This window comes from Micrasema longulum, unplaced genomic scaffold, assembly GCF_059751315.1.
Source record: "Micrasema longulum isolate JH-2025_06_02 unplaced genomic scaffold, ASM5975131v1 h1tg002261l, whole genome shotgun sequence".
In the NCBI taxonomy this organism is placed as follows: Eukaryota; Metazoa; Arthropoda; class Insecta; order Trichoptera; family Brachycentridae; genus Micrasema; species Micrasema longulum.
In genome coordinates this window covers 44,495-65,312 of record NW_028279419.1, presented here as the reverse complement: position 1 = coordinate 65,312, position 20,818 = coordinate 44,495, and the positions used below count along the sequence as shown (strand labels likewise).

Genomic DNA, 20,818 nt, shown 5'->3' with positions numbered 1-20,818 from the left:
GGAGTTTTGCACTAACCGTTTGAAACTTTTATTCTTTAACAGTTCGGAATAATCGGATGGGGTGGTGCTTTTAAAACACATATTTTACCGGTCGAAAAAATACAAAAAATAATTATAAAAAAACTGTCTACTTTTCCCACTGTTCAATTATTTAAAAAAAATAAGGTTTCAGATATAAAATGGTGTGTAAATAAAATAAAATAAATAAAGACAAAATAAATAGTAGTGTTTCTAGGTTACAAAACGTCAGTACGCGACCTAGAACAGGTGGAAATATCTTAATTCCCAAATTAAAAGCAACTACAGCACATCATAATACTTACAGAGGAATATTTTTCTTTAATGAAATGAACAACGAAAATAAAAAGTACAGTCAGGAATAAAATATATATTTAAAAAAGTCCATTGTGGATTTATGAACATGACGTTTCCCAGCTTACGACATGGTTAAAAATAAATAAACTAACATTAACTGTGGAGTAATTTAATGTTACGCATCTCGGCGGCCTCCGTGCTGTAGCGGTCAAAACGCTTGACTCACGCACGGAAGGTTCCGGGTTCCATTCCCGGTTAGAACACAAAAATTAAATTATATTTTTCTCCAACCTCGGTGTTCTGTGTTGTAATTCATCAATTGGGCCTCCTGGCCTGTTGTTGTGCAAAAAAAAAGACTCGTGACGTCATAAAAGTAGTTTGTTTTTATTAAAATAATTTTTAAAAAATTTCGTTTTTTTTAGAAAAAAAAACCTTCGCTGTAAAATTAAATGCTTGCAGGAAATATTTTGACTATATGATGATTTTGATAAAATGTACTTTTTTGCAACGTACAGGTTGAAGTGATCAAGTGCAAACGATAACCAATAAACTATACCGCGTTGTTATGATAACCGGCAACATATTTTTATAGGAATAATTACCTCTTTGAAATCTAAACAACCATGCCACTTTTCTTCGAAAACGGTATTGGACATTGGACAGATTCGATATGGTCAATATGGGTTCTATAGAATGGAGACCAAATCGGAGAAGCATATTCTAGGTGGGGTCGAAGCAGTCGGCAGTCAAGAGTTTTAATGGTATTAATATTTTTGAAGTCCGTCGTCATTCTATTCATAAAACCAAGAAATTTGAGAGATTTGTTTACAATAATACCAATATGTTCACGATATGAGAGTTTACTATCTAAAATTGTTGTATTTATTTTACAACATTTTACAATCTTTAATTTATAAGGTACAGACACAGCTTATAGTGATAGGCCAGAAACGATGCATACTTGTGCCCCCCCACTCCCCAGAAAATCCGTATTTAGTCAGGGAACATTATTATTATTATTATTAAATATTTATTAAAAAAATGTTTTTTAATTAATTTCAGAATATCTTCAACTGTCCGTTCTGAAGGAGAAAAAAGGGTGCCTTAATTTTTGTAAATGTTTTTTTGTTATAAGATATATGTTTACCTCGAAATAATAAGATCTTGTTTATTTAACCCTTTCTGGTATTTTTAATGTTGTTTTTTGATATTTTTGAAGTTGTTTTTTGATATTTTCAATGTTTTTTTGTATATTATACTTAAGAAATTATTCAATACACCATTTTTAATTTACAGTGGTTCTCAAACTCATAATCAACCCACAAAATTAATTCAAAATGTTTTATTGACTTACAATATATTCATATAAAGTCATATAATTAAGAATAGTCCAGAAGGAGCGTAGAATCATATTTGAATACATCGGACTGTGTCCAATAATTCCCCAACTATGCCGCACATTCGCCGCGCGCATTTTTGATGTCGCCGCGTAATGTTGCACGATGGAAAAAATATAATCATAACACAAATGTCGGGTAAAAAAAAAAAGCAATCTGATAATTTCTCTAAAATATTATTGTGCACGCGGAAATATTGATTGACACAACAGAGTAGATAAGTAAAATGTCATTTAAAAAAAGTAATTGAATTAATGAACGTTGAATTTAAAATATAAAACAAATTTTATTTTACATAAAACGGATATTTTTATATCATGTCAAATTATATTTAATGTTTTAAAGATAATTTCGGTCAAATGTCCACCACAGAGTTTTGTAATCCGAGGTCCAATTTTCATTAGTTCTCTCATTAGACGAGCAATGTAGGGTAAAAAAAATTACTACCCTGGCAACACTAACAAAATGTCCATTTTGATTTCTTCGACAATGTGACAGATGGAAAAATAATTCAATTTTGTGTAATGTATTTCCTACTTACACATTCATTTGCTAATTACACATGAAATGTGACCCCATCCTGTTTATTTAAGATCCTAGCAGTATTTCTGCACTTTAAATTGACTGCACTGACAGAACACGGCATAGTTGAATTCAAATCAGGAGTTGCGTACTGAGCGACGTCTACAAAGAAACTAATGGGTCAAAACGCAAAACTTCTCATTTATGAGTACTTTAGTCGCCTTCTTTTTGATGCTCGTATGCGGTTTCTAAACTATTCTTAATTCTATGGTGAATGTATATTGGAGGGGGAAGAAAACCTTACTATGAGTTATTTAGAAACAATGATAAAAACAGATAAGGATGGAAAAACCTCAAATGCGCCAAAAAAAGGATAGGCAAGGAATTTAATACAAAAAAAAAAAAATTTGCTATGAAACTCAATTTTTTTATTGAAATGGGACCACGTAGAAGAGCATATATACCATACAAACGAAAAAAAACAATTAAAAGTTTTATTTCATCTTAGCGGTTCATAGCCGATGACACACACACGTGCTAAATTATTTCAACTGAAATAGAGCGACGATCGATTAAGCAAGTCATCGTTTCATATTGAATACAATACATGATATTCTGCGAGACATAAGAGCGATGTCCTACGTCACTATTATGGGTAACTTATACAGCGCCATTTTCGTAATATAATACCTCAAGGGCGCTTTACAAAGTGATTATAAAGTTATAAATTCAACAATGTTTTGAGTATGTCCAAATGCTTGCAGACTGGCTGGATTTTCTCCCTAGGGAGTTGTTCATATTTAAATTTGTTGCAACAGAGAGGGAAAACATTTTTGAGAAGGGGATGTGGAAGTTTGGGCATTAACAGGGCTTACGTCCTGTCATTGGCTGGTTTAAGTGGCCACTATACACACAAAGGTTTCAGGTCTTTTACTTCACAAAAGTCAACAAATGGAGGAGTTGAGGAAATGTGGATGTTCAAACATGGGGAGAATGGTGAATGTTACACAGTGTGAAAGTGGCCACTTAAACCAGCTACCACTATTCTATATGTTTATATATCTGTGTGGATTTAAATGTGATTATGTAATATTTTATATGTATTTTATGTATATTTTTTAGACACTATAATTATCATATATTAAATCATGTAAATGAATGCCACGATACGAGTTGTGCCCAGTGATTCATATTTTAAAAAAAAGTTTTATGTAAAACGTGAAATAATAATAAATAAATGACAGTTCGTAAGCCCTGTAAATGCCTTGACTCCCATACTCCCTTCTCAAAAATGTTCTCCCTCTGTGTTGCAACAAATTTAAATATAAATTTAATTTAAACTTTTTTAATTTAAGAAAAACAATGTACTTTTTCACCATATGCTAAGGATTTATTTAAATGATTTAGAGAACAAGTGGGTTTTAAGTTTTTTTCCGAAACATCACTTCACTCTCACAGCTTCGCACCTCTGCTGGGAGAGCATTCCATGCCGTAGGGCCTGCGACCGCAAATGCGCGTACGCCGAATTTAGTGCGTTGTTTGCGTAGAGGTATAGTAACTTTTCCTTTTGACGTAGATGTAGCTGATCTAAGCGTAAGACGTCTGTCAGCTAGTTCATCTGAAATGCAGAGTTCCCTTATATATTCTGGTGCAGAATTGTGCAGTGACCTACACATAAGCCAACTGAGTTTGTATTCCACCCTCTGTGGAAACCGTAGCCAGTGTAATTCCCGAAGTATTGGAGTGATATACTGAAATTAGAGATTCCAAAAAAAGCCTCGCTGCGGCATTCAATACAGATTGTAGGCGAATAATTTTATTCATTGGTAGACCTGCGTAGATACCATTACAATAATCGACTCTAGACGCAAACACATTTATTAATTGACGGGCGGCATCAACTGGCGGCCTCCGTGGTGTAGTGGTCAAGACGCTTGACTCACGCAAGGGAGGTTCCGGGTTCGATTCCCGGTGAGAACACAAAAATTAAAATGTGATTTTTCTCAAGCCTGGGTACTCTGTAATGTAATTCACCACTGTAATTAGGCCTCCTGGCCTGTTGTGGTGCAAAAAAAAAATGTTAAAAAAAAAAGCTGGCAAATTTTTGCGTGTGCATTTAATCTGTCTCAGCTGGTAAAAGCATGAACTTATCGTTCTACTAACTTGAGCGTCAAGAGAAATGTCAGAATTCCTATAACACATTCACGCCATAGAGACATGAACAAAAGGATGTTTCCTATAAAGAGACAGCTCACCGCAGTGACTCAGTTCCAGCATGTAGTCCAAATGTAGCCAGTTCAACTCTTTCTCAAAATTAGAAAATTGTTTTCTGAATTGCAGAAATGCGGATCTTCAAACTCTTCTTCTTTGTTCCCCGAATTACAATTTACTTCGGAGAGCGAACATTAAATTGCGTTGTTCCAAGATTGTCTAATGATCTCCCACAAACCATAATTAACATGAAAGATCTTCAAATGAAATAAAAATAACTGAAGAAATATTTTTTCGATACTTTATTGTGCCTGTTTATAAAAAAAATTGTAATATATAAATAAAATAATTGTAATATAAACCTGTCATAAAAAAAATGTGTCCCACCGAAAAGTCTTTAGACTAGGGTAACAAATTCTTGTATGTATTTTTTTAATTATAAAATAAACGCTGCTCTGCAGCACTGAAAACTGAAACATGGGCTAAATGGTGAATGTTACACTTTTAGTAAAGTGGCCACTTAAACCAGCTAATGAAAAGTCATATGCCTAGACTTCCATACTCCCTTCTCTAAAATGTTCTCCATCCGTGTTGTAATTTGTTACTCGGAAAAAAAACAAAGTCACGTTTACCCTTCTACGTGGGCGTAATTCAATTATGTACATAAGATCGTGACATTGTTTATTACTCAATTTGATAACGTATACAGCTTACTAGATAAAGCAAAAATTAATTTAATGATTTTAACTAATTATTATTGTGAGCTCGTGATAGTCTCAGGAAGCCTTCCCAATTTTTAACGGTTTTTCACAAAAGGTTTTTTTTTCAAAAACCTCTTTTGTTTTAGCATCTATAATTATATAAGTTAGATTAAAACGTTGCACTGTAGGAGTTTTGCTGGTGTATGTAAGGAGTTCCTTCGCCAGTCGAAGATGACAGAAGGAAATGACGGTATGCCATAATGTATATTTATAAAAAATAATAGAGTTATTCGAACTGACGGACCGAACTAAACTTCTCAAAACTTCTACACTGGCGGTACCTAAGGATTCTGCTGCTTTAATAGTAGTCTGTTGTGTTATTTTTGCCTTTAACTGCGAAATTGAGGTCATCTCCTATTTTCCTGACCGTCATCAATTTGACATCCGTGTTAAGTGCTCGTTGTTCAACTCAAAACTCACACAAACGCATTTAAAATCCTGTGGATGTAAATTTAAAAATAGATTATATTAAATTTTAACCAAATGTGCCATCTTAATCGTTTATCAAGAAATGTGTAAACATATTTTCTACAATATATATTTTACTGTGCATTTTTACGCTGTATTCATTATTATTATAATAAACACAAAATATTAAATACAAAACATGCTTAATTAAAATTAAATAAATGTACGACATTTTCTGAAGTGATTCGCTCTAATCCAAGAGAGATTTTTTAAAACATTTAAAATAATATGAAGATTTTAAAAATCAACAATCTGAACATTAAAAATGTTTTTGTGTAAGTTTTGCAAAAGCGCCAGCACTAGATAGTCGACCTATACATGATTAGATTAAATTAAAATACATGTATATTTATAAACCGGTGTTTTGAATCCATAGCTTAATACATACCCTCGGGACACCATTGAGGGAACATTATTCTGCATAAAAATAAGAATACAAACAATGTAAAAGTATAAATAAATAAATATACATCGATACACATTATAATATTTTTACTATTAAGAATCATAGCAAAATTCAGACGACCGCAGAAGAATCATGCGTATATTTTATTACCATATTAGCAACTAAAAAAGCAATAGTTGTTTATGTCACGCTCATAAGCGCGCCTGAGCGCGAAAGAGACAGAGATTCTTTTCATAATGCGTATGCCGTGCGATGCCATACCATGAGCTTATTCACAAATACTACACAATGCGTTTGTGTAAGTATTGCGAACGCGCCAGCTTTAAAAATCCACCAATTGGTCAATAAAAATATTAAAAATTTTAATCAAGAAATTTAATTGATATTTTTATAATATTTTTTATCTTAACTGTTTGCCGTGTAACTTGCCCCTAAAAAGAATTGGTGCATCGCATTTTTCCTGGGCTGGTATTCTGAACAGAATTGCGCGCGAAGAGATCGCTCTCTAAATCTAGGGTTTCCTAGGACAGCGGTGCCCGAATCTTAACGGCCGTAGTGAACGGTGATGCGGTGGATAGCCGTCGTAACGTCGACTAGAGAGTGGTTTTCTAAAGAAACGGTGCTAAATGGTGTTGATAACACCGTTTTCTTAGGAAACCGCTCTCTAGTCACCGTTACGACGGTTATCCACCGCATCACCGTTCACTACGGCCGTTAAAATACGGGCACCGCTGTTCTAGGAAACCCTAGCTTTAACATTAGTATTTAGCGCGTATTTACGCGTTTATAATGCGTTTTCTACGCGTGATTTTAGGTTCAGAATACCACCCCTTGATGTTGGTTTTTGGTCAAAATACTCTCGGACAAAAATCCGATTAGTTGTACAGTAGTTAGTTGTTTGCTTATAATGCTAGAAATCTCGGTTCGATTGCATTTAATATCGACATGAAGTATACTTTTAATAGGTTTATTTACACTGGAATATTTTTGAGTATCCTCGGACTTGAACCCGAAGCGTGAGACTGATCACTACCTTCGTAACCTATTATTAATTTTAATTTGGTGTACCAATAAAAACTCAATGATGCAAAAAATTAATAATTCATTGTTTTATTTTGGAAGGTTTATTGTGTTCAAATGAATGATAATTAAAAAGTTCTGTTACGTATATAAATGATCAATTTCGATATATTCGTTATATTAACCTTAATCATACATACAACTTCTAAGATGCGTTTTCTGGTATTGACTCTCTTTGTAGTAGCTTTGGCTACCTTTGTAGGTAAGACATTTTGTTTAATTATAAATGCAGGTTTATAATAAAGGCACTGTAAATAATGCATATATTGTATACTAAATATTTTGTACTAAATAATGAACACAGCCCAATATGCATTTTTTAGGATATATTTATGCATAGAAAAGTATTATAAAGGAAAGTAGAAGGACACAATGGTATATAGAAGACTTGGTGGGAGTGGAAGCGGGAGAGAGGTGTTTATATTTGAATTTGATTCAGTGATCCTTTGAAAGAAGACAACTTGTTATCAAAGAAATCAAGACTGGTATGTTTGTTGGCAGACCTAAGAATTCTGGGCAACCATAGTTAGTTCTATGGTTATAGGTGTGAAAGATATTTAATTTTATTGAGCTCAGTAGTTCAGACGCATCAAATAGTAAGTTGAGAATTTTAAATAGGACTAGAAAGAAGGTTGAATTCATTTCGACGGTCTTGAAGAGAAGATATATTTATTCTAGTTTCAAACTCATTATACATATATTGGTCTTTGGATAAGTCCAACTTCTAGCCTATCTTTCTGAAAAATCGAGTATTTTTGTCTCGATCGCTACTCTCAGGCAAAAAAGTCACCCCATATAAAAGTGGTTGACACGTTTGGCTACCATGCTTGAGGTCCTGGGTTCGATCTCTGAGAGGATCGACATAGTTTATTTACATTATTACATTTCACTGTACCTGGGTTAGCACCAGAAGCGTAAGATTGATTACCTTCACGTAACAGACGGTCGAGATACACTACACTTTATATAATAAATTTGTTTTTTTTCATTATTGTTATGTTTCTGATCCTATATTTGTGGTGATATACTCATGTGTCTGTATCAACTAATTGCTAGTCCCATCTCAACACAGGACTTTTAGCCCCATGGAGTTGGGACTTATGTCTCAAATAATGTGTAATAAACTTCCTAAGTTAATTAATAAATATTCCAATGAATTGCACTATGTACCGATTTGATTTCCGTTGAGATTTAAATAGTTAAAATGTGATTATGTAGGTGCTTAATAATATTGTTTTTCTTAACTTTATATTTGAAACACTAACTTTGAAGTTATTCATCATCATAAAATAAACAAAAACAATTTTGTTTCCAACCATTTTTTTTTTCTACCGACCAGCTTCAAAGCTAACCAAACTTCTTGATCAAGGTATACTAGGATATAATTCATTAGTTGATTATACCTTGATAAAGAAGCTTGTGTAGCTTTGAAACCGGTCGGCAGTTTAAAAAAAAATAAGTAACAAAGTTTTTTTTATAAATTTTACTTAATTGATTTTATAAAACATAAAAAACGGTATATAAAAATAAACATGATTTGTAAAAAACGTGTTGTGAAGAACAAAAGGTCTACTATTTTATTTTAATTTTTCCATATGCATAGGTTAAAAAAATTAAATGCTAGTAAATGTAAAAAGGTTAAACGGTAAAAACACTTAAACTTAAAAAGGACGTTCGATATAATAAACCGTGAAATACTAATTAACATCTTAAAAAGAATTGGTATAGGTGGCAACTTGATTGATGTGCTGAAAATCTATCTGACAAATAGAAAGGTTTAAGTCTAAGTCAATAAAACATTTAGCAATATTTAATACACGAAGGCTGGGGCACCCCAAGGATCCATTCTGGGTCCATTATTGTATATTACTTACGTCTCATCAATGTCAAAAAATTTTAAGTATGCCAAACATTACATTTACGCCAGTGACACGGCACTTGTAATTTCTCACAGACATCCATCTATTGCGAAAAGTCAATTACAAGAATACTATAATTCCTTGCTTAAAAGTTCCATGATATGCGTCTTATAATAAACGCAAAAAAGACTAAAATTATGCATGTCAGATCCCCTCATGTACCAGCACTAAATCAAATTAATATAGTATCTCATAGTTAAAACGGTATTCATAATAGTATCGTCATATTTTTTAACTGTAAAAAAAATTGGTGTAGTTAATGAATATGTGTATTAGGGTACAACAATTGATTTATTTTTTAAATGGGATAAACATATACTAAATTATTTAAAAGATTAATAACAGTTATAGGCAGCATTTTTAGAGTAAAATATTTTGTTCCAATAAAAACATTAAGACTTATTTATCAATCATTAGCGAAATCAATTATTAGGTTTGGTATTACCAGTTGACGCCTTTCTTGTAAAATCAACATTTGAAAAATTCAATTTTTACAAAACTCTGCTCTTAAATTAATCAACAGATAAGCTAGGATTGGTAAGGAAGAGGTACCCAAACTTTTTAAAAAGCAAGGGTGCCTGTCCGTAAATGCTATTCTACGGCTCAAATTTGTTACTAGATATCAATTTGATAGTAACTACCAGAAAAGGTATATATGTACATAATACAAGGCTAGCATAGCGTGAAGGCTTGTTAGTACTGAGGTTTGTTAACAAGTAAAGCTAAAGAATACTTTATTATACAATTCCTAAAACTTTCAATACGATTCTTAAGCCGATCTTAAAAGAAAATGTTGACAAAACTTTTAAGAAAAAAAATTAAATGGCTAATATGTAACAAGTTTTTATATTGATTTTTATTTTATATTAACAGTCATATATTGAAATTTCGTTTTAAAAATACGTATGCTTTTAGTTCTTTATAATGTTTTTATTACTTTTTCAATTTACTGAATTTATTAACTTTTTTATTTGTAAAGGAAAAATAAGAAACCTGCTGACAAGCTGGTTTCGCGGTTTAGTGGGTTTCATTATTTTTCCTTTTATATTTTCTGTTCATGTTTATTTATTTAACTGATAAGCGTTGAAATTTTTCACGCAGGTATATATGAGCGTTAGGACTATAAAGTACATTGAACAGAAGTGAGAGGGAGTGATAGTCTCTCCGCTGTTTAATTTTGAGCCATTTCAGTTGCCTACGATAATCAAAAATGTGGTCAAATTTCCTAAGACCAAAAATGTACCTTATGCATGTATTCTAAAGTCGTAAATTAAAATAAATACAAATAAAACAAAAATAAATGAGGTAAATAGAAAAGATAAACAAATTTGTTTATTTTTCAATATTTTTACAGATACAATTAAACCAGCCACAACAAAGAAAAAAAATTCATTTGTATTCATTATTTTTTAATGTTTTTACAGCTACAATTGAATCAGCCACAACGGCTAAACCTAAATCTCCAACAGCAAGCCCAACAAAACCCCCAACAAAACCCCCAACATATGCTACTACTAAACCTCCAGCAGTAACAACTAAAACGCCAACTAAAACAACGGTTGCCCCAAAGAAACCTCCGACAACAACAAAACCACAAACCGTTCGTACCACTGCAAAAATTACTACACAGAAACCTTCTCTAGGTTGCAACGGAGACCCAAATGCAGAAAAAAAACCCTGTGGAGATCCTTGTCCATTAACATGTGATAATCCATCTAGAAATAACAGAGTATGTCCTGAAATTTGTATCGTGAATGGATGTGTATGCAAAGTTGGCTTTGTCCTAAACAAAAACCAAAAATGTATTCTACTTGCGAATTGCCCTAAGAAAACAAGTTTTTTTTTACAATAAAAAAAAACTAAGAAAAATATAAACAATAATAAAATTTGATTGTGAGTTTTATTTCTATTTTAAATTGCATTTATAAATATTGCATTACTTTTGTTATTACTGAGATTGTTACGTTTTTATGGACCAATAGTTATTTCCTAAAAAAATTAATAGATCTTGTCAAAAATTTAATAGTTTACATTAAATCCATTATTGTAAATCCAGACTAGGGCAAAGACACTCAGTTCATAGCTCCAAGACTGTTTAAAACATTTCATAAGGGCAATAGATGAATTATTTTAATCTATTTCGATTCATTTTTCATTGAAATTATGGATAAAAAAACAGATTTGAATTGCTTTTTAAAAAGTACGTCTCGAAACCGGTAGACATAGAAAAGTCGGTAAGTGGTATACAAATATTTAACAACATTAAGCAAATGTTTGAGCACAAATCAATGCTTTAAATATGAATAATATTTTATCAGTGAAATGAATACTGTACTGTACAAGTAACAGTTTGGACTGTATTCCACAATCCTGTAGCAAGGGGTAGGTGTTGGCCGTGTCTCGCTGCCGTCGTCGCTCTCGGGGTCGTAAATCCCGAAAGTTATGTAGTCTCGAAATTCCTCTCAAGTCCGGTGTCACTGCGTAGGTCGGTGGAAGATACTGGTTCGTAGTCCTGGGGTGAAGCGATGGTCAAGTCCAAGGTGTAGATCCAGTAGTAGAGCGGGAGGTCGGGCGGGGTGACGAAATGAAACGATCAGACTAACTTGATGTCTCGAGGCGAACTCAATATTTATTCTTTAAAATGTACACATTATATAGGGCGTGTTGCGGGCTCCCGCTACCTGCGTCCGAACCGGCGTTAGGCCAATACGGGAGTGGGGGGGGGAAATACCGCTCCCACTATACCCGGCCGGCGCGCCTCCCCCAAAGTGCATATAGGGAGGTGCCGGCGCTCGGCCCGGTCACTTCGCTGGGAGCCGCCGCACGCGCCACATCAATTACAAATGCCTTTTTTAAGGCAGTCCTTAGTCTTTATACAAATACAAATATGCATGTTAGGGCAATAACGCGTCAAACGTCTAGATTCAGGCCCTTTTTAGGGCCTGTAACACAAATTCCTGCTCTATAGTACCCCGGTATCGCTAAAGTCAGACCCGAAAGTGGAATATTCATCCTTTATTGTGGGTCCAACATTTAGCCTACAGATACCGGGGGCCCTAACTATGTTATTGCATTTTATTATCATATTTAACCGTCCGTTACAAATACCTTTATTATTTTCGGTATATTTTTAAAGGAAATACAAGCACACAAGATGCTTTAGCTAAATTAACTTTGATCATTTATAAAAGTCTCGACGATGGTAAAAAGTATTCAGGTATTTTTATTGACTTAAGAAAAACTTTTGATAGTATATCTCATGATAAACTAATTAGTAAATTAATTCAAATTGGTATTTGCGGAAATGTCTTATCTTGGTTTCAAAGTTACTTAAGAGAACGTCAACAGATAGTGAAACTTAATGACACTTTTAGTAATAAATATTTTTTTCAGATTTTGGGATACCTCAAGGCACAGTTATTGGACCTATTTTATTTATTATATATGTTAATAATATTTTTAATATACTAAATATGAATGGTGATATTATTTCATATGCTGATGATACCGTACTCATTATTAGGGGATGTTCATGGGACGAAGTAAGTTTAAAATCAAATATAGATATTAATAAATTAAAAGAATGGTTAGATGACAATATTTTGTCTCTGAATACTGAAAAAAACATATTACATCACTTTTACATTTAAAGAACTAGTTATACCTCCTACAAATATTTGTATCCACACAACAAAATGCAATGAAGGATATCAGTTTCATAATGATAATTGCCTTCAAATCACTGAAAAAAATAGCATTTAATATTTAGGCATTATAATTGATAAAAATATAAAATGGAAGGAGCAAATAAATAATATTGTAAATAGAATGAGAAAACTTATATATGTATTTATTAGATTAAGGAATATATAAACCATCGAAAAATTCAAATCAATTTACTTCGCATTCGCCCAATCCATAATACAGTACGGAATAATCGGATGTGGTGGTGCTTTTAAAACAAATATTTTACCGGTTGAAAAAATACAAAAATTAATTGTAAAAGTTATTTTGAAAAAACTGTCTACTTTTCCTACTGTTCAATTATTTAAAAAAATTAAGGTTTTAGATATAAAATTGCTTTATAAAAAGATTTGTTTGCTTCAAATACAGAAAGATAAAATAAATAGTAGTATTTCTAGGTCTCAGAACGTAAGTACGCGACCTAGAACAGGTGGTAATATCTTAATTCCTAAATTGAAAACAACTACTGCACAACATCATTATACTTACAGAGGAATATTTTTCTCTTATAAAATGAAAATAAAAAGTACAGTCAGGTATACAATATATTTAAGAAAGAAGTGAAAAATTACATCTATAATTCTTCCTTATGTAAAACCGATTGAAAACATCGTTTATACCTTTTTTGTAATTTATTTATGTTATTCTAAAAATACTATTAATTAAAATAAAATTAACTATTGTAAGATGTCACTCCCCATTATGTACACAAGAATTGTTTATTTCTTTTACGTAATGGGAAACGTTAATGTAAATAAATGGGCGTATGTATAGCCTGTGAGCTCGCCAATACATGACAGATGACATTAACATAACCATAGAAAAACAAAGCAGTTGAGCTCTCAGAAGTAAAGCAACGTGAATGCAGCAATGCTTGAACTACATGTCAATAATATTCTAATAATAAATAATATTATTTGGCCATACGGAACTTTAAAGCACACCTTGGTTTAATTACTAATAGTATTTTATCGGTTAGGTAGGTGTATTTAAAAAAAATGTTGCGTACCTGAAAAAAGCACAAATAATTATGTTTTTGTAAATGATGTCAGTAGCGACACTCAGAGAGTGGCTTTGTGACGTTTTGACATTTTTTATAAGAAATTCATGGCGTAGCCGAAATACTGTTATAAAAACGAGGATGTTTTTGTTGATTGACGTTAGCAGGCGCTACCCAGGGACGACTTTGTGACGTGAGAAATTATTTAAAAAAAGAGATTTATGGCGTAGCCGAAATATTGTAATTAAAACGAGGATGTTTTTGTTGATTGACGTTAGCAGGCGCTACCCAGGGGCGACTTTGTGACGTGAGAAATTATTTAAAAAAAGAGATTTATGGCGTAGCCGAAATATTGTAATTAAAACGAGGATGTTTTTGTTGATTGGCGTTAGCAGGCGCTACCCAGGGGCGACTTCATGACGTGATGAAATTATTAATTTAAATATTTTTTTTCATTTTACATAGCGTAGCCGAGATAAGAAATTGCGTGGTGTTTCGAAATTTAACCGTGTAGGTAGCCGCCTAGTTACAATATTATTTTTGTATTTGTATAACTCCTGTTTTATAATGTTTATGTATTTATCGCTATAAGAATTAAACTAAAGATAGTTTTTACTTTTAATCGCTATCCGTTTTTTAAATTATGTTTGTAACACTCAGTAATATTTATTTTTCAAGTATTCAATGTTATTTTTGCATTTTAATTAATATTGTTAATATAAAGCGTATTTTTATTTATTCGAATTTACTAGACTGTTTTTATTACAAAAAATAAAAATGCATATTTCTCTATGTATTTTTCTGTTATAAACAATCTATTAAAATAATACACATCAAATTTCCATTGTCTGTTGATTTTATTTGCAATCTTCTTTTTTTTCGATGGTTAAAACTCTAGGAAATTCAAAGACAATAAAATTTTTACTGTCATATATTGGCGAGCTCACACGCTATACATAGCCCAATAAATGTATTTGATAAATGTAAAAAATTGTATATAGTTGTAATATTGTATTTTAATTTGTTATTAATAAAAATATTTAAAAAAACTCATTTTCGTTTCGACAAAAAAATTTTGTTAAAATATTAGCACTTATTATTTTAAAAATATATATCTTATTCTTTCGTGCTCACATATCTTCAGGTTAAACCGATAACAATCAACCAGCTACAATAAAAAAATACAAATAATTGCAACGTAATTTGAAGATAATCTGCTTATTTTTATTTTATTTTTCAAAAAAATTATACAACACATTCATTAGAAGTTTAAAACAATTAAAAATTAATGTAAAAATCAAATAAAATAATAAAATATTTTAAAGGGTAAATATAATAGGAAAATCATATAGCGCTGTTTCATATAACAGTTATAATAAAGGCTTAGTTACCATTCACCATCTTTGAATATGTTCAATAGGTTTGATCTATAAAAACAATATCCTTCACTAAATATATCAGATACGTGGAAATAACTATTGTCGAGTTCATGAAGCCTATTACGGCATTTCAAGTATACACTGGCCGTGAATTGTTGCTATAAAACAGTAGCACCTGTTTTGCAATTCTTCCAGGCACCCTGAAGTTGATGAAAGATAACAGTTTTGGGCAATCTCATATTGAATTTAAAATTTTTAATAGGTTTAAAAAGTCTTTAATTTTTCTAATATCGTTAAATTTGAACAAATTTAACGTTTTTCATAAAATCCTAATTCGAAAATTCATGACTAATTCCAAGTTTAAAATTTATATTCCTTGAGATTTTTTTAGGACTCTTTTCAGAAAATAATTGTTGTAAGCAATTTATATTGTAGAGTTGTAGTGAAACTGACTTCTCCCTTATAAAGTATACATCAATTTCAGAGTGCCTATGTTTTTGAATTCCGTAGTCACACGTTATTCGTTTTCAGTGATTTACTAGTTATGTTGTTTATGTGACTAATGAAAGATAACTTTTGATCGAAAACGACACCCAAGCCGCGAACCTCAGAAGTTGAGACTAATTGTATATTACACATCAGATAATCAAAGACTATGGGATTTTTTATTCTAAAAAATCTCATTATCTAGCGTTTTTTAATATTAAATTATAGTTTATCAATATTAAATTATAGTTTATTAGCGGATCACTACTGGAACATTTTATCTAAATTACGTTTCAGTCACAGAATCATTTACAGTATTAATAACTTTAAAAATCTTCATGTCATCGGCAAACAGCAATCAAATACATCCATTATATCATCAACAACGACGATGAACAATATTAGGCCCAAATGGGAACCCTGTGGAACACCACTAGTGGCACAGAAAGATTGGGATAAAGTGTTTAAATTTTTTACCGTTAGTGTTTTATCAGTCAAGTAACTTTGAAACCATTTAGTCATAAGACCACTTATTCCTAGTTTAGATGGTTTTGCGACAGTAAATTTTAAACACACCTTGTCAAAGACCTTTCTTAAGTCAGTGTAAATAGAATCTACCTGTTTCCATAATTTAAATTAATTTTTTTATGGCATTTTCGATCTAGCAGACATGAATCTATGCTGAGAAATTGTTATTATATGCTTTAAGTTTGTTGATGCAATTAATTTATTCAAAACAATTTTCTCGAAGAGTTTAAGGATAGCAGATAATTTTTTATGTCATAAACATACTTTAATAATAAGAATAGCATTTTTTCACTAATACTTTGTTATTGTGACCAATTGACACTGCACATCACATAACAAGGTTATTCACTTACTGCATTAAAATGAAAATACAGTCCACTCCGCTAAATAATATCATAGAGAAGGGCCCCAGGGCTTAACCCCCCGCTATATCTCGCCCCGCATGCGCGGAGGAATTCGTTTTACCACCATATTTTTTTTCATCCTCAAAAATAGACTTTCTTTATCTGATTTATGCTACTTATAGTAATTAATTAAATAATAAAGTAGACTCTTTTAACCTACTCTCCAAAATTAATCTAAATGTCCCCTTTTGCGTGACAAGAAATAAGTATTTATTGCATCTGCCAGTCTGTAGCACTAACTATGCACAACACTCTTTCCTATATCGTTCTTTCTTTAACTGTAATTGTTTTTTTCATCTATTGATATATTTAAAATGCCCCTTAATTTATTTAAAAATAAATTAAGACTCATTCTTTCTGGCTGCGATACGATCCCACTTGCTATTTAATGATGCTCACACTTACACACACCTAAACACTTACTCCTACACAAATACACATAAACACACCCTTTTGTTGTACCACAATTTAATATGTATGATTTTTATTCAGAAACTTCACACAATTTTTATTTTTATTGTATCTGTCTGTGTGCAACGTTACATCTCACTTGTGCTACTGTGAGTGTTTATAATGTTCAAGAAAATAGAGAACGCCACCAGTTGTAAAGTTAAATAAATTTCCCAACGCAAGGAATGTGCGACTCTGCGATATTCATAGGCAACTAAAGCAGGTGTATGGAGACAATGTTATGGATGAGTCGTCTGTTTGGAGCTGGTGTCGATTTTTCAGCTTGGAAATAGAGAACATACATGATGACGAGCATTCAAGACGGCCGTCAGTCATTACGGACGAACTGCTGAGTTCAATTGACGAATTCGTTAAAAAAGATCGGCTCATTGCAATTGACGAGATCCGTGAACATTTCTGTAATGTTTCACGAACAGTTGTTCATAAATTTGTTAAAGACCACCAGCATTACTCGAAAATTTCGACAAGGTGGGTCCCTCGCATACTTACTGATGAACACAAAACCACGCGTATGTCTGCAGCACTGACGTCTTTGGAACGTCATTCTGATGAAGGAGACTCTTTCTTGACTCACATAGTCACAGGTGACGTAACGTGGGTTTGTTATGCAACATCCGAGAGTAAAATACAATCAATAGAAAGGCACCATGTCCATTAGGCTGGATCGGAAAGTATATTGAAAAAGGAAAGAAAAACTGAGTATCAGTACTTTCTTCGTCTTCTTCTTCTTATCAGCTCGTTTCTTTCCACTGCTGGATATAGGCCTCTTCCACATTATTCGAGGTTTTTCTGTCCTGGGCACTCTGTTTTCATCCATGGCCCACGAGTTCGACGACGTCGTCAGTCCATCTCCTCTGTAGTCTCCCTACTTTCCTTTTACTTTCGTACTCATCGTATTATATATTTACATATGTTTGGATAATTTATATAGCGCCATTTTTGTGAAAATCACTTCAAGGGCGCTGTACATTCAATAAATATCCCAGCACGTCTTGCAGCTACAGAGCGCATGGACGGTTGGGATTCTAGTTCCTCGTCTCCAATTGTGATATATAAAAAATACGATATATACGAGCTAGATCACGCTAGATCACAATATAGCACATCTTGCATCTACGGAGCGCATGTCTCAATCTAGCCCCTATTTTTATTTTTTTTTTATTTATTTATTTCTTAAGTTAGCTTATATTAAAACTAATATAAACTATTATGTACATTTACATCATCTATATATATTTACATTTCCTTACAGTAACTTATACATTTATTTTTAAATTCTTTCAGACACTTTTCATTCTTCATACATTCAGGCATCTCATCATACATTTTTAAACCCTTATACATCAAACAATTTTGCGACTCAGCTCTTTTCAATAATGGTAGTCTTATTTTATCCTTTTGTCTAGTACATTATTTTTTTAATTTTTTTATTTGACAATGAAGTTTAGAGTTTAAGTGATATTGTAAAAAATGAAATAAAATACAAATTTATAAAAGTAAAAGTTAGATTACAACAAGTCTTGCAGCTACTGAGCGCATGGACAGTTGAAATTCTAGACCTCATTTACAAAATTTAGATATTTGATAGTTGATAACATTTACATAATACGATTTATAAAATATGATAGCTAACATCACAAAAAGTTGACAACCTCGAAAAAGTAAGTTAAAATAAAAAAATATATGAAATTAATATTTAAAAAATTTATGAGTATTTTAGAAACAAGAATTAAAACAGACAGGAATAAAAAATATCTCAAATGCGCGAAAAAGGTACATATTTGAAAGAAATTAAAAACATTACATTCAAAAAATAATAAAGAAATTAAAAGAAAAGAAATTAAAGTTGGTTTAACACAATATAAAAAGAATAACAAACAACGGTATTTTTTTTAAATTAAAAAACCTTACACACGCGTAAATCATTTCACTTAAAATGGATCGACGATCGATGTAGCCAGTCATCGTTTTATATTGAATATAATACATTATATTCAGCAAGACATAAAAGAGATGTCCTACAGTACATGCACGCCATAGAGACATGAACAAAGCAATGTTTCCTATAAAGAGACCACAGCGCGTGGTAGCGCCCAGTCAGCCCAGCCAACCCGGAGAGACAGCTCAACGCAGTCACTCAGTTTCGGCATGTAGTTTATTTATTTTAACACTTATAATACATATACGTATACAATATATATACATATAAGGGCGGGCATATTGCCTTAAGAAAATTTCTTTCTACCTACCCAAACCGTTCAGTTTGAGAATATTACAAATACATAGACATATTAAATCTTAAGATTTTATACAAAAATTAAAAACAAAGATTAACAAAATAAAAATATATAAAAAATTAACACTGCACTATGAAGAGAGGATAGGGGATGGGAAGGAAAGAAGAAAGATAAAGGAACAATTTAAATATTTAGATAGTGACATTTCAATATTGACTTAAATGTTAATAAAGATGGGGCGTCTTTAACATTAGTGAGTAGATTATTCCACAATCGAGCGGCTACTACTGTGAAAGAGGAAGCAAGAAAATAAGAGCGATGACAGGGTATTAAAAGGGTTCTTTCGTTACTAGAACGAAGAGATAGTCCGTATTGTGAAAGAGGTTGGAAGAACTTTCTCAGATAAACAGGCGAAGTGGGATTATTTAAAATATTGTGAAGAAGTGATAGAATATGAATGTTTCTTCTATGCCTGATACTGAGCCAGTGTAGTTGCGTGCAATACTCGGTTATGTGGTCAAATTTGCGAAGATCAATGATATAACATTTACAAATATTCTGCAATCGTTCTAACTTATCAAGTAATTCAGAGTTAGCATCTGGATAACATACATCCGCATAGTCAAAGAGTGGAAGAAGTAAGCTCTGGACTAATGTTTGCTTAACATTAATCGGCAAGAAATTCTGTAATCTTTTAAGTTAGTGCAAGTGTAGTTAAAGTGCAGCCAGTTCAATCCTCCTCAAAATTGGAAAAGTGTTTTCAGGCGTTGCCTAGTATGTGAAATAATTCGATCGGGTTTCTCTACACAACAATAAAGGTTTCAGCTCTTTAACTTCACTAAAATCAACAGCTAGAATAGAATAGAATGTTAGAAGATAGATCTTCAAACTAGGACAAAACGTTGAATATTACACAGTGTGTAAAGTGGCAACATAAACCAGCCAATGAAAAATCATATACCCTGTGAATGCCTAGACTTCCATACTCCCTTCTCTCAAATGTTCTCTATCCCTGTTGTGATTTGTTACTCTAAAAAAACAAAGTCACGTTTACCCTTCTTCGTAGGCATAATTCGATTATGTACATAAGTTCGTGACATTGTTTATTACTTAATTTAAAAACGTATACAGTTAAGCAGATAAAAGAAAAATTAATTTAATGATCTTAACTAATTATTATTGTGAACTCGTGATAGTTCTCGGGAAGCCTTCCCAATTTGCACGTTGAATTTTAAAAGTTCACGTGCATAAAGAATGACCATGTCATAAAAAATGTTTTTTATTCAAAAACCTCTTTTGTTTTAGCATCTATAGTTATATAAGTTAGATTAACACGTTTCACTGTAGGATTTTTGCTTGTGTATGTTAGGAGCTCCTTTACCAGTTGGAGATGATAGATGAAAACGACGATATGATATGATGTATATTTACAAAAAATAATAGAGTTATTCGAACTGACGAACTGAACTGAACATTTCTAAACTACTACA

The 20,818-nt window shown here is 32.1% G+C and overlaps 1 protein-coding gene across 1 annotated transcript in view; it reads left to right on the top strand.

Annotated features, from left to right (window-relative positions):
- Positions 1 to 1,469, top strand: part of LOC148272646 (zonadhesin-like) — a 28,172-nt gene extending 26,703 nt beyond the window's left edge. The window contains exon 10 of the mRNA XM_088239765.1: positions 1,378 to 1,469. The gene's annotated coding sequence lies outside the window, so the exon portion shown is untranslated. The remainder of the gene's footprint in view (positions 1 to 1,377) is intronic.
- The last annotated feature ends 19,349 nt before the right edge of the window (positions 1,470 to 20,818 follow it).